This window comes from Papio anubis, chromosome 4, assembly GCF_008728515.1.
Source record: "Papio anubis isolate 15944 chromosome 4, Panubis1.0, whole genome shotgun sequence".
In the NCBI taxonomy this organism is placed as follows: domain Eukaryota; kingdom Metazoa; phylum Chordata; class Mammalia; order Primates; family Cercopithecidae; genus Papio; species Papio anubis.
In genome coordinates this window covers 20,208,967-20,223,396 of record NC_044979.1, presented here as the reverse complement: position 1 = coordinate 20,223,396, position 14,430 = coordinate 20,208,967, and the positions used below count along the sequence as shown (strand labels likewise).

The following is a 14,430-nucleotide window of genomic DNA, read 5'->3' as shown; positions in this document are numbered from 1 at the left end:
CCGCCTCCCTTGTTTAAGCCATTCTGCTTCAGACTCTTGAGTAGCTGGGATTGCAGGCACACGCCACCATGCCTGGCTAATGTTTTGTATTTTTAGTAGAAATGGGTTTCACCATGTTAGCTAGGCTGGTCTCGAACCCCTGATTTCAGAAGATCCACCCATCTCAGCCTCCCAAAGTGCTGGGAGTACAGGCATGAGCCACTGCACCCGCCTGGGAGCCATTATTCTTTATTCCAAGCTTCCACAGTGGTTAAATTTAAAAATAAATAATACTGTGAAACAATCACATTGAAAGTATTATAAAAATTGTAAATCTCTAAATAAATATGTGGTTATTTAAGAAATCAAACTGTTCAATTGGCTTTTTTTAATTAAAAAATGTTTTTCCTTTTTTTTTTCTTTTTATTTTCTGGAAGTCTTAGCTTTGCAGGGTAAAAAATGTTTGTTCTTAAAGATGCAGGTTTTGCTATGTTGCCTAGACTGGTCAAGGACTACTGGGCTCAAGGGATCCTCCCACATCAACAAACAGGTACCTGTCACCCTGTCTGGCTCTCAACTAGCTTTTTGAAAAGGTTTTCTGCCTGCTAGTCTTGGGCTGGGTCAGTGGTTCTCAAAATGTGGTGTAAGAAACCCTGATGCGATTGCAGGGGGTCTGTGAGGTCAATACTATTTTTTAAATAATACTGATGTTATCTGTATTTTCTTCCCATTCTTTAATGAGTTTACAGTAGATTTTCCAGGAGAAAAAGAGGGTCATGAAGTTAATGAGATAGATGGGACTAGGGGAAGTAGCAAGATTTTTCACTGTCTAGCTTTCTTGTTGTAGTTTAATCTTTAAACCGTAAAATGTGTTACCTATTAAAATACGTACATTAGAAAATCTTAAAGATGAATACTTGTATAATCTCTGGGTATGCGAGGTGTTCTGGTTGCCTCGAATGATGGAGAAGTGGAACTGTGGCCCCACCCAGGTCTATGTTGTATGACAGAGAAATAAACTTGATATTATTTGAGCCACTGAAATTGTCATATCAGCCTAACTCATAACTAAACTAATAGAGGCTTAAATGTCTCTTCTTCTTCTTTTGTTTTTTGAGAGAGAGTCTCACTCTGTGGCCTATGTTGGAGTACAGTGGTGCAATCTCAGCTCATTTCAACTTCCAGCTCCTGGGTTCAAGTGATTCTCATGCCTCAGTCTCCAAAATAGCTGGGACTACAGGTGTGTGCCACCACACTTGGCTAATTTTTGTAGTTTTAGTAAAGAAAATGTTTCGCCATGTTGGCCAGGCTGGTCTCAAACTCCTGGCCTCAGGTGATCCACTTGCCTTGGCCTCCCAAAGTGTGGGATTGGAGGCATGAGCCACTGCACCAGTCAAATGTCTCTTAATGCAGCTCCTCTCCAACCAAGAATGTTATTATAGAATAATAAACAAGCATTCAAATATATTTTATAAATCTATAGATGTCCATATGTATTACTGGGTGCTTTTATCTACTTGAGGTGCTATAACAAAGTACCATAGACTGGGTGGCTCAAACAACCAAAATTTCTCACTGTTCTGAAGGCTGGGAAGTCCCAGGTTCTAGCCAATTCCATTCCTGGGGAAGACACTGTTCCTGGCTTGCAGACAGCTGTCTTCTCCCTAGGCTCTTACATAGCCTAATTATTTATTTATTTATTTATTTATTTATTTATTTATTTATTTATTTGGTGTGTGCCTGTGAAAGACAGACCATAGCTCTCTTTCTCTTCTTATGCGGATACCAGTTCTACTGGATTAGGGCTTGTGATAAACTAAATATATATTTGATCTTTGTCCCAGTTTCTGACACAGAACCCCTAAAGTTCTTGTAATTTCCTGAGTGATAAGGGTGCTAGGAGTAACTTTTGTTCTAATATTTGGTCTTTGACCCTGGTTGCAGACACAAGAACTTCTAAAACTCTTGGAATTTCCTCAGGGATGGGGAATGAGGATGGGCAGTGCCTTTTGTTATTCATAATAAGCACCTCTTAACCATAGAAGATTTGTGGTGATGATGTGACTCTTGCAAGGTGGAATCTGGTAACCAGAAAGACCAACACTTGGCCGGGCACAGTGGCTCATGCCTGTAAACCTAGCACTATGGGAGGTCAAGGTGGGTGGATCATGAGGTCAGGAGTTCAAGACCAGCCTGACCAAGATGGTGAAACCCTGTCTCTACTAAAAATACAAAAATGAGCCAGGTGTGATGGTGGGCACCTGTAATCCCATCTACTCGGGAGCCTGAGGCATAGAATTGCTTGAACTTGGGAGGCAGAGGTTGCGGTGAGCTGACATCGTGCCACTGCACTCCTGCCCAGGTGACAGAGCGAGACTCCATCTCAAAACAACAACAACAACAACAACAAAACAAAAACCAACACTTTGTTATAAACAAAGTTTCGGTGCTGCAAAAGAAATAGCACTTGAATATAAAATTTCCTTTTTAATTCTCAGCAAAGCAAGTTACTTCTATAGAAGGGTGCGCCCTTACAGATGGAGCAATGGTGAGCGCACACTTGGACAAGGGAGGGGAAGGGGTTCTTATCCCTGACGCACGTGGCCCCTGCAGTTGTGTCCTTCCCCTATTGACTGGGGTTAGACGGCATAGGCTAAACTAATTCTGACTGGCTAATTTAAAGAGAGTGATGGGGTGAGTGATTTGGCAGGAAAAATGGTTATGACAGAGCAGGTAATCGGAATGAGTCAGGGTGGAGTAGGAAATCGGAATGAGTCAGGGTGGACAATGAATCAGGGTGGAGTAGGTAATTGGAATGAGTTAGGGTGGAGTAGGTAAATGGAAAAGATTGCTTTATGTGGAAGTAAAGTTTAAAAGTAGAAGGCAGAGAATTGAACATATTGACATATTAATTCTTTGAAGAGAAATGTATAACTCGTATTTAACAACTTCCTCCTCTTGCATTTTTCCTTACAGCTTTCTCTTCAAACTCCTTTAACATGTCTTTGCTTAGTTGCTCTGCTTGATTTTCCAAAAGAAGGAGCTTCCCTGGTTAAGGTGGAGAATAGTTAAGGGAGGTCTTAGTAAGTGCTGTTTCTATGAGCCTATGCACCAACCCACAGATGCATGATATGACACAGCACCCAGCAAGAATAAGTACACCTATTATGGCTACGAGGGAGTTAAGAATGGAGGCTATTATTCCTTTCCATTTACCGAACCACTTTTCTATCCATCCTGTAAAGTGGTCATTTACCCCTGAGTCGCTGGCTAACTCATTGGATAGAGCAGTCAGACCTTGCAATGCCTTTGTTTTACTTCCATTAGGGGCCGTGTTGTTTGGGATGAAGGTGCAACATTGAGTTTTAATCATGACGCAAACTCTTCCTCTTTCTGCTAATATCATGTCTAAGGCTATCCTATTTTCCCAAGCCGTCTGGCTAGTAGCCTCTAATTGCTCAGCTATTCCTTTAATAGCATCTCTAGTGTAGTTAATAAATCGCTGTTGGTTGTAATAATGTAGTTTATCCAATCTACATTTTTATTAACTGTCACCCACCAAAATATTGACTCAAATCCTGCAGCTATTTGATTTTGGACTTTAAGTTGATCTCGTATTCCCCGTGGGACTCCAATTGGGTCTAAATAGACGTGAGAGTTGAAAGACCCAAAAGGGGTTTCTCTTGCTTTATGATGTCTTATTTTTCCTTCCTCTGGTTGATGAAATGCCAGGGTGAAAGGGATAGCCAACTGGACTAAAGCACAAGTACCACTCCAGTTATTCGGCAGTGTCCAGTAAAGGTCCACCACAATACCATCACACATCCTCTCGGGGATTAACAAGGGCTGACGGATTGATAAACTCTTGAAAATTCTTGGCCGCGCACGGTGACTCACGCCTGTAATCCCAGCACTTTGGGAGGCTGAGGCGGGCGGATCACGAGGTCAGGAGATCAAGACCATCCTGGCTAACATGGTGAAACCCCGTCTCTACTAAAATTACAAAAAAAAAAAGTTAACCGGGCGAGGTGGCGGGCGCCTGTAGTCCCAGCTACTTGGGAGGCTGAGACAGGAGAATGGCGTAAACCCAGGAGGCAGAGCTTGCAGTGAGCCGAGATTGCGCCACTGCACTCCAGCCTGGGTGACAGTGTGAGACTCCGTCTCAAAAAAAAAAAGAAATTTCTTAAGCTCGAGCCTGCCGGTCCTGCGGCAACAGCGTGGCCATGGTGCAGCAGCAGCAGCAGCAGCAGCAGTGGCTGGCAGCCACGCAGGTGTTTATGTCAGGTGGCTGGGTCTCCGGGCGGCATGGCAGACTACCTGATCAGCCGCAGCACCTGCTACATGCCCAAGGACCGGCTCACCGCGCAGCAGCCCTTCGCTAGCACCCACAGCCTCACCTGCAACGACTTCCTGATTCTCCCAGGACTCATAGACTTCATAACTGATAAGGTGGACCTGAGCTCAGCCCTGACCTGGAAGATCACGCTGAAGATGCCACTCATCTCCTCCCCCCATGGACACTGTGACAGAGGCTGACATAGCCATCGCGATGGCTCTGATGGGAGGTATCGGTTTCATTCACCAAAACTGCACCCCGGAGTTCCAGGCCAAGGAGGTGCGGAAGGTCAAAAGGTTTGAACAGGGCTTCATCATGGACCCCGTGGCGCTGAGCCCCTCGCACACTGTGGGTGATGTGCTAGAGGCCAAGGTGTGGCATGGCTTCTCTGGCATCCCCATCACTGAGACGGGCACCATGGGCAGCAAGCTGGTGGGCATCGTCACCTTCCGAGACATCGACGTTCTTGCAGAGAAGGACCACACCACCCTCCCCAGTGAGGAGATGACACCAAGGACTGAGCTGGTGGTGGCTCCAGCAGGTGTGATGTTGAAAGAGGCAAATGAGATCCTGCAGTGTAGCAGGAAAGGGAAGCTGCCTGTCGTCAGTGATCGCGATGAGCTGGTGGCCATCATCGCCCGCAAAAACCTGAAGAAGAACCGAGACTACCCTGCAGCCTCCAAGGAGTCCCATGAGCAGCCGCGATGCGGGGCAGCTGTGGGCACCCGTGAGGATGACAAATACCGCCTGGACCTGCTCACCCAGGTGGGCGTCAACGCCACAGTCTTGGACTCTTCCCAAGGCAGCTCAGTGTATCAGATCACCATGGTGCTAACAGAAGTACCCCCACCTCCAGGTGACTGGGGGAAACATGGTGACAGCAGCCCAGGCCAAGAACCTGATGACACTGGTATGGAAGGGCTTGGCGTGGGCATGGGCTGCAGCTCCATCTGCATCACCCAGGGTGTGATGGCCTGCGGTCAGCCCCAGGGCACTGCTGTGTACAAGTAGGCCGAGTATGACTGGCGCTTTGGTGTGCCTATAATAGCCGATGGCAGCATCCAGACTGTGGGGCACATGGTCAAGGCCCTGGCCCATGAAGCCTCCACAGTGATGATGGGCTCCCTGCTGACTGCCACCACGGAGGTCCCCAGTGAGTACTTCTTCTCAGATGGGGTGTGGCTCAAGAAGTACCAGGGCATGGACTCACTGGATGCCATGGAGAAGAGCAGCAGCAGCCAGAAACAATACTTCATCGAGGGGGATAAGGTGAAGATTGCGCAGGATATCTCCAGCTCCATCCAGGACAAAGGGTCCATTCAGAAGTTCGTGCCCTACCTCATAGCGGGCATCCAGCATGGCTGCCAGGATACTGGGGCCCGCAGCTGTCTGTCCTTTGGTCCATGATGTACTCAGGAGAGCTTAAGTTTGAGAAGCGGACCATGTTGGCCCAGATTGAGGGTGGCGTACAAGGCCTGTGCTCTTACCAGAAGTGGCTGTACTGAGGACAGCGGTGGAGGCCGAGATGCTGGAGGGGGCGCACCCCAGTGTCCACCCTCGGCCACAGTCTCCCTCCATAACTGAGTGGTCCACAGATTTGCACTCTGGGCTCCCCAGCTCCTTTCCAGGGAGAGAGGAGGGGAGGTCCAGAAGGGTCTGTGGCCCCTCACTGGGCATCCCCTGCAGAGTCAGGACTGCTCTCCGGTCCAGGCTGCCCTGGGAGACCGACCAAGCCCAGTCAGCTGGGTTCTTAGGCCCTGCACCTGCCTCAGGTCTTTCTTGCTGCAGCCTGCTTCAGCCTGGCCCCCACCCCAGGGGCAGGCAGCCCCTCCTGGCTTCTCCTGTAGGGCACCTCCCTGCCCCCAGCCCCCCAGGAAATGGTGCTCTCCTGGCCCTGCCTCTGGCCCTTCCTGGGCCGCTGCCCCCTCATGTGGCACTTCTGAGCTCCTGACCTAGGCCAAGGGGAAGTCTCTGCCCCCTTCCCTGGCCCTGGGCTGCCCTCAGGTCCTGCTCCTCAGGCCACTTCCCTGTCCTTGTCCCTGGGGAGGAGGCTGCCCTGGTCATGACCACCTGCCTGTCATTCCTGACTCACCACCATCCCCAGGTGTACTGTTCCTGCCCTCTCCTCAGCTGCAGTTGAAGGCTTTAACTTTGCACACTTTGGGATCACAGTTGCATCATTGACTATTAAATGATTGGAATAAATCAAGCAGGTATCAAGAAAGAAAGAAAGAGAAGGAAGGAAGGAAGGAAGGAAGGAAGGAAGGAAGGAAGGAAGGCGAGGGAAAGGAAAAGAAAAGAAAAGAAAAGAAAATTCTTAAGCTCACTGTGTCCCTTCAGGTCTCCAAGGAACGCTAAGTTTCCTCCCTGTCATGGGAGACATGAAGTGAACTTAGTGTTGGGAAACGGAAGCTGGATGGCCTTCAGTGGCTGACCTGCAGGGTATCAGACTTTGGGATATAGCAGAGAGAGAGCTTGGCACGACTTGTTACCCCAGGCTGTAGAATCCTGGAAAAGAACTACCATGCAACCCATGCATAGTAGACTGGAGGACAAACCTAGTGGAAAGGGAACAATCTGGGCCTCTGGCCTGCCATGCGCACAAGCATAACAATTGCTTTTGTTTAACGTGCAGATGGAATATTTGATCCATTCCAACCAGGCATGTACATCTTAGTATCCTGTCTCAACTGCCAAAGTTTGTTTTAAGTCTTTAACTTCTACCATCGCTATCTTGGCCTTGTCGTTAGATGGAGGAGGAGCAATGGTTCCGTTGTGACAGGTTTTGGAAAAAGGCTTAGAGGAAGGTGCAGGTGGTGGGGGATCAAAGAAATGCATTTCAAAGAATCCAATAGGGTCTGTCCCTGAAACCTCAGCCTCCATACCATAAAACTGGCTTAAAGAAGAGAACCGGTTTAGAAAAGGGGAAGAACTTTGGGGGCTCAAGATAATAACCTGTATAGGATTGCACTGGTTTAGTTGACAGTTGCGGGGGGCTGTCCCTTTAGTAAAACGAATGTATGGTTTTAGGAAACTACAAAAACTGGTTGGGACAGTCCATCCTTGTTCTTTGGTGGTCAACAGAATGTTGGACTAACTATGGCACAAAAGCTGTACATGAAGGGGGCAAGATAAAGACCTGGTTGCCACTAGGGTCTTTATCGAAATCTCCCCAGATTAAATGGTCCCAATTCACTAATGCCCAGTCTGAGGAGAGCCAGGAGGCACAGAGTTACTCTTTTAAAGTAGAGGGCTGTCTTTGACTTAACAAGTCCCCATAGGGACTTGGCAAGCAGCAAAATGCAAGCACCAAATGCAATAGTTCAAGGCAAAATCGACTTGGTTATGTTAATAACTAGATGGTCAGCAATAGAGCAAGGAAAGAAGAAAGAGTATTAGAATAGATGAAAAAGAGTTAAATTTTTCTTAGCTTTAGTTTGGTAGGGTTTTCCCCTGGGACTATGGCCCACAACTCTGGAGGGGGTGGCGCTTTCTTGACTCGGGTGTGGTGAGTCCACCCTCTCTGCTGTGGACGGTGGTTTCAGTAGTTAGGAGCACTAAGTAAGGACCTTCCCAGGCTGGCTCAAGCTTTCACTTTTTCCAGCTCTTAATGAGGACATGCTCCCCAGGCTGATGTTGATGCACCAGGAACTCCAAGGGCAGCGCCTATGCTAATAGACCTTTAGTTTTAAGATAAGAGAAAACAGAAGTAGACCAAGTATATAATTTTTAAGGAATTGATCTTTTGTTTCAAAGGTAGGAATATCAGCAGTGGAGTGCAAATAAGGTAATCCGTAGAGCATCTCATAAGGAGAAAGACCAATATCTTTCCGTGGTGCAGTTTGAATTGTCAGCAGGGCAATAGGAAGACACTTGGTCCATGACAATCGAGTCTCGAAAACTAATTTGGTTAAGTCTAAGACCACTTAACCAACTGGGTTGAGTGAATCAGTAGAAGAGTCTGATTCATCCCTTCTACTCTCCCTGATGAGGAGAGTATGGTATTCCCATCTAATGTCTAATGTTTGGGATAGCTTTTTAATAATGTGCGTGGTGAAATGAGTTCCATTGTCTGAGTCAATTTTTCTATTAGTCCAAACCTGGGTACTATATTTTCTTTTTTTCTTTTTTTTTTTTGAGACGGAGTCTCGCTCTGTCACCCAGGCTGGAGTGCAGTGGCCAGATCTCAGCTCACTGCAAGCTCCGCCTCCCAGGTTTATGCCAGTCTCCTGCCTCAGCCTCCCAAGTAGCTGGGACTGCAGGCGCCCGCCACCTCACCCGGCTAGTTTTTTGTATTTTTTAGTAGAGACGGGGTTTCACGGGGTTAGCCAGGATGGTCTTGATCTCCTGACCTTGTGATCCGCCCGTCTCGGCCTCCCAAAGTGCTGGGATTACAGGCTTGAGCCACCGCGCCCGGCCATAGTACTATATTTTCAATTAGGGCCTTAACTACATTATTGTCTGCTGCATTAGAAAAGGGGATAGCTTCCACCCAGTGAGTGAGGTGGTCTACTATCACTAGTAAATATTTTGGATGATCTAATGGAGGCATTTCTGTGTAAACAACATGGATACTTTGGAATGGCCTTAAGCCCGGATTCCTTCCCCCAAGAGGTAATCTTTTTATAGTATGTTTATTAGTTTTCTTGAATACTAAGCAACTATCTGTAACCTGTTTGGCCAGGGTATAAATTTCTATACAATCATAAACTCTGAGAACTGCTCTCTGGTCTGGCAGTATCCATTTTCCTTCTGAATTCTCTTTAGCGCCTATTTTTATTCGTGTTTCTTTTTTGGTGGAAGAGAAAATGGGGATTACAGTAGGAGGAGGGAGGCAGGGAGTTAAGTGAAAAATGCGCATTTCAGAAGATACAGCAGCCTGCTTGGCTACCTGATCTGCTAGGTTATTTCCTCGACTTTCAAAAGAAAGGCTTTTGTGGTGTCCAGAACATGGACAATACCTGTTTCTTCTGGCAACTGAAGATTATTCAATACTTAGGTAATCAGCTCTTTGTGAACAAGGTCTTGACCTTTACTATTAATGAGACCTCGTTCAGTCCAAATTTTCCCAAACATATGGGCCACTCCAAAGGCATACCTGGAATCAGTATAGATGGTTCCTTCCTGGTTCTGTAAGTACTTTAAGGCTTGGCTGAGTGCAAACAGCTCACACGTTTGAGCAGATCAACTGTTGGGCAGTTTTCCTGACTCTATTTCTACAAGAGTTTCTCCATCAATCAGTGAATACGTATTTTGTCTTTTTCCCTCAATCACCTGGGAGGAACCATCTATGAATAAGTGCCATCCAGTCCAGAAGGGGGTTTCTCTTAGGTCTGGTTAAACCTTTGTATGATAATCAATTAAATCTAAACAAATGTGTTCCCTCCTTAGATTTGGATTCCCTATTAGGAAACCTGCTGGGTTGAGTGAATTATCAGTGGTCAATGTTAAATCATCCCTTTCTAACAGAATGGTCTCATACTTTAAAATTCTTGAATCAGTAAGCCATCTCCCTGCTCTCTGATTTAAGATAGTTCTGACTTGGTAAGGCATGCTTACTGTCAATTTTCCTCCAAAGCTTAGCTTTCTGCTTTCCTTAACTAGTATTGCCATAGCCACGATGGACTGGATGCATTGGGGCCATCCACAAGTTACTGGGTCTAAGACTTTTGATAGGCTACAGGCTGCCAGCAGCCTCTGTGTTCTTGAGTCAGCACTCCTAAAGCTACCCCACTGTCCACATTAACAAAAAGGTGGAATGGCTTTTCTAGGGAGGGTAAGGATAAAACGGGGGCAGTTATGAGCCTTTCCTTCAGCTTCTCGACTTGATCAACTTCCTCAGAAATTCACAGGAGATGGTTGGGCTTCTCCTGGGCAAGTTTTTGATATAACAGTTTACTGTGTAGTGCATATGAGTCAACCCATAAGTGGCAGGATCCGACTAACCCTAAACATTTCCTGAGTTCTTGTTTAGTTTGAGGCAAGGGTAGGGACATTACTCCCTCGATTTGTTCAGGCCCTATTCTTCACTTGCCTGCACTTATTAAGTGGCCTAAATATTTAACTTTGGGATCTACATACTAAAACTTTCTTTTTGAGACTGTAGCCCCCCAAACTGCAGATGTTTAGGAATATGTGTAGAGAAGTCAGTTACCTTCTCTATATCTTCACCAGATATAAGAATGTCGTCCACGTACTGAAGAAGGCATATTTGTTCTGGGATGACAACTCTTTCTAGTACTTGTTCTAAAATTTGACCAAAAAGATTAGGGGAGTCTGTAAACCCTTGGGGCAAGACTGTCCATTGATATTGTTGTTTCTGCCCTGAGTGGGGATCCTCCTACTCAAATATATCAAATATATCTCGGCTATCTTCAGTCAGGGGACGTGCCCAGAAAGCAACCTTCAAATCTATTACAGTAAACCATTGATGATTGTATGGAATCTTGCTAAGAATGGTGTAAGGATTGGGCACAATAGGGTGGATAGTCTGGACTATTTGGTTGATAGCTCGAAGGTCCTGTACTAGCCAGTATGACCCATCTGATTTCTTGACTGGCAGTATTGGGGTGTTATAAGGGGACATACAGGCCAGGCGAGGTGGCTCAAGCCTGTAATCCCAGCACTTTGGGAGGCCAAGATGGGCGGATCATGAGGTCAGGAGATCGAGACCATCCTGGCTAACATGGTGAAACCCCATCTCTACTAAAAAAAAATATACAAAACTAGCCGGGCGAGGTGGCGGGCGCCTGTAGTCCCAGTTACTCGGGAGGCTGAGGCAGGAGAATGGTATGAACCCGGGAGGCGGAGCTTGCAGTGAGCTGAGATCGGGCCACTGCACTCCAGCCTGGGCGACAGAGTGAGACTCCGTCTCAAAAAAAAAAAAAAAAAGGGGGGACATACAGGGCTTGAGAAGCCCATCCTTAATGAGGTCTTCGATTATGGCTTTCAACCCTATCCTACCTTCTAGGGGAATAGGGTATTGCTTCCTTCTTACTACTTCTACCGGGTTTTTTTGCTTGATGTGGATCGGAGGGACTTGAAGTTTCCCTCAGTTTCCTTTGGACCAGACATTAGGAGTAACATATTTTTCATCTGCAGTGGTGAGTAGGTTTAATGAGGTGAGGAATCCTCTTGGGCTGACTTGTAGACCTTTGGCCAACTTTAATGTTAAATCCCTCCCCAGTAAATTAGTTCCTGCTTCAGGGATTAATAAGAACTGAATATGAGCTGAGCAATCCTGGTATCTAACTTCTGTGCTTTCTAAATTTGTTGCTCTAAATCCTTCCCGTTTTACCCCGGAGGCTAAAACTTCCTTTGAGGAGGAGACAACATTAGATGGGGGAAACAGAGAAGTGAGCAGCCCCTGAATCGACTAAAAAGGTGATAAGCTCATGTTTAGGCCCCACCTCCAAATTTATCAAGGACTTCTGGTGAGACTCAAGATAGAAGAGACAGAGCGCCTGACCCCCCTATTCTTCCTCGAAAGTCATGAGTGGAAGAGCTTCTTTCTCCTTTCTTAGTTCAGGACATCCTCTCTCGAAGTGGCCTGTTCTTCTACATCTATAGCACCTATCTTGTCCTTCCTCCCCCTTAGTTCTGGGATTCTTTAACCCTGCTCCCTCATACTCTTTAGGGGATGTGATAGACGAGGACCTTGGTCCTCCAGATGGAGACTGGAGTCCTTTAAAAGAGGGTTCAGATCCTTTATAGTTTCTGGCTCCCTGGAAACTCTGTCTAGAAGTACCTGGGTTTGCAGCCATCTGTTGGAAGGTGGAAAACATAAGTTTTGTCTTTTGTTTCTGTTTTTCTTTGTCCCGTTTCATGTATACTTTCTGAGCTTCCCAGAGAAGCTCACTTAGGTGACAGTCTTCCCAATTGCCTATCTTTTGTAACTTTTTTGAAATGTCTGGCCAAATTTTAGTGACAAATTGGAGTTTCAGCATTCCTTGCCCAAGGGGATCATCCAAATTGAGGCCTGCATATTGCCTCATTTGCTCTCTCAGTCTGTCTAGGAATTTCATAGGCCTTTCGTCCTTTTCCTGTTGTATATCAAATGCTTTAGAAAGATTTCGGGTTTGGGGTACTGATTCCCAAATTCCTTTTATTATCATCTCTCTGAGGTCCTGCATATTTCCCTGGTGATCTGCGTTGTTATTGTCCCACAGCAGGTCTTGGGCAGGGAATTTCTGGTCTGCAGTAGGAACGTTTTCACCGGGAGGGTGTTCACGTTCCTAAACTACCATAGCAGCCCTACAAATCATAATCCTTTCTTTCCCTGAAAAGAGGATGCCCATGATGGACATTAACTCAACCCAAGTGTATAACTGAGGTCCTAAGGATTTGTCAATTTGGTCTGCCACTCCATAAGGGTCATCTAATAGCGGTTTAAGTTCCTCTTTAAAATTCCAGCTTTCTGAACTGGCTAAGGGAGCATTTACAAAGCCAATGGCCCCCTACTCCTTATGGTACCTCTTTCAAAGGGAAGAGGGTCGGGACCAACCTCTTAGGTACAGAGGGAAATGGGAAATTTTGCATATCTTTTTTACATTGTTCTACCTCATGCTGAAGTCCTTTTAGAGAGGGGTATTTAAGTTGGGAGGGAACAGGCTGGTGGGACATTAATTCCCAAGAGTCAGGGTTATAAGGAGGAGGGATAACATGAGTAGAGGGGGGATCTGGGATGGGATCTGAGGCAGCAGTGGCTGTCTGAGGGGAAAGACTGGGGACACTGGACGAGGGAAGATAGTCTAGGGCCCATGCACTGGAGTCTTTAGGCATGAGAGCTGGCTCCTCTGACTTCATTTTGAGGTGCCAGTTGGGTTCTTCCCTATTGGTTTTTAAGGGAAAAAGGAGGACAGGTCCTTGCCTCCAACAAAGGGCATAGCCTAGTTCTTCTTGAGACACTGGGCTTTTATCATTAACATATTGGATTAACAGCTGACACATTACATCCTCATTCAACCCAAACTTTGGCCAGAAGATTGAGGGTTTGAGGATGGGTCCTGGAGTCCAAATAAAACTAATATTTTATCATTTGTTGCTTTTTCCTATGTTTAGTCCTTTCATTATCCTTCCAGTATTTTAGCATGAGACCTAGGGGGCTATCCAGTGGGGATATCTTTGTTACCATATTTATCCCCCTTGCTCCCTGTCTTGCTTGGGGTATTTCCCATCTTGATGGTTTGGGGGTAAGGTTCCAGTTGAATTTCCCTTACTGGAAATGTCTCACCTTTTGGGGTGAGGTTCCATTTTCTGCACTGGAAATTCTTGCCTTTTGGTGTGAGGCTCAATTTCCCCCACTGGAAATTTCTTGCCTTTTCTACTACTGGAGGTTTGTGTGAGGTTCAGTCCCCCTGACTGGTGATGTCTTGCCTCTTTTTAACCTCTAAGCCACCCTGACCAAGGATTACTTCATCGCCCCCTTGCGGCTTTCTTACCTTGGTCCTGACCACTAAGGAAATACTTTACCAACTCCCTTGGTGTCTTTTCCTTGGTCCATCCAAAGACTTGCATGGCCATTATGGAGGATCCTTAAAGCTAGGTTGCTGGCCAGTTTCCGTGTTGCTGAGAGCTTGGGTTATTCCTCAGACTGGGTGGGTCTTGATTTCTCACCCCTGAGGCTGCCACAAGGGGGCAGGGCATGCCTCTTCGTGAGAGAGAACCAGAGACCACCCCCAGAGGGGAACGTAATCATGAGCGAGCCCCCAAATTGTTATAAATAAAGTTTCAGTACCGCAAAAGAAATATAACTCAAATATAAAATTTTCTTTTTAATCTTAACAAGACAACTTACTTCTATAGAAGGGTTCACCCTTACAGATGGAGTGATGGTGAGCGCACACTTGGACAAAGGAGGGGAAGGGGTTTTTTTTCCTGATGCACATGGGCCCTGCTGCAGTGTTGTTCCCCTATTGGCTAGGGTTACACTGCACAGGCTAAACTAATTTCGACTGGCTAATTTTTTTTTTTTTTTTGAGACAGAGTCTCACTCTCGCCCAGGCTGGAGTGCAGTGGCACAATCTCTGCTCACTGCAAGCTCCACCTCCCAGGTTCATGCCATTCATGTCTCCTGAGGGACTATAGGCACCCACCACCATGCCCAGTTAATGTTT

General features: G+C 46.4%; 1 pseudogene; it reads left to right on the top strand.

The window, feature by feature from the left end:
* The first annotated feature begins 4,134 nt into the window (after positions 1-4,134).
* On the top strand, positions 4,135-6,572 carry LOC116274426 (annotated as a pseudogene).
* The last annotated feature ends 7,858 nt before the right edge of the window (positions 6,573-14,430 follow it).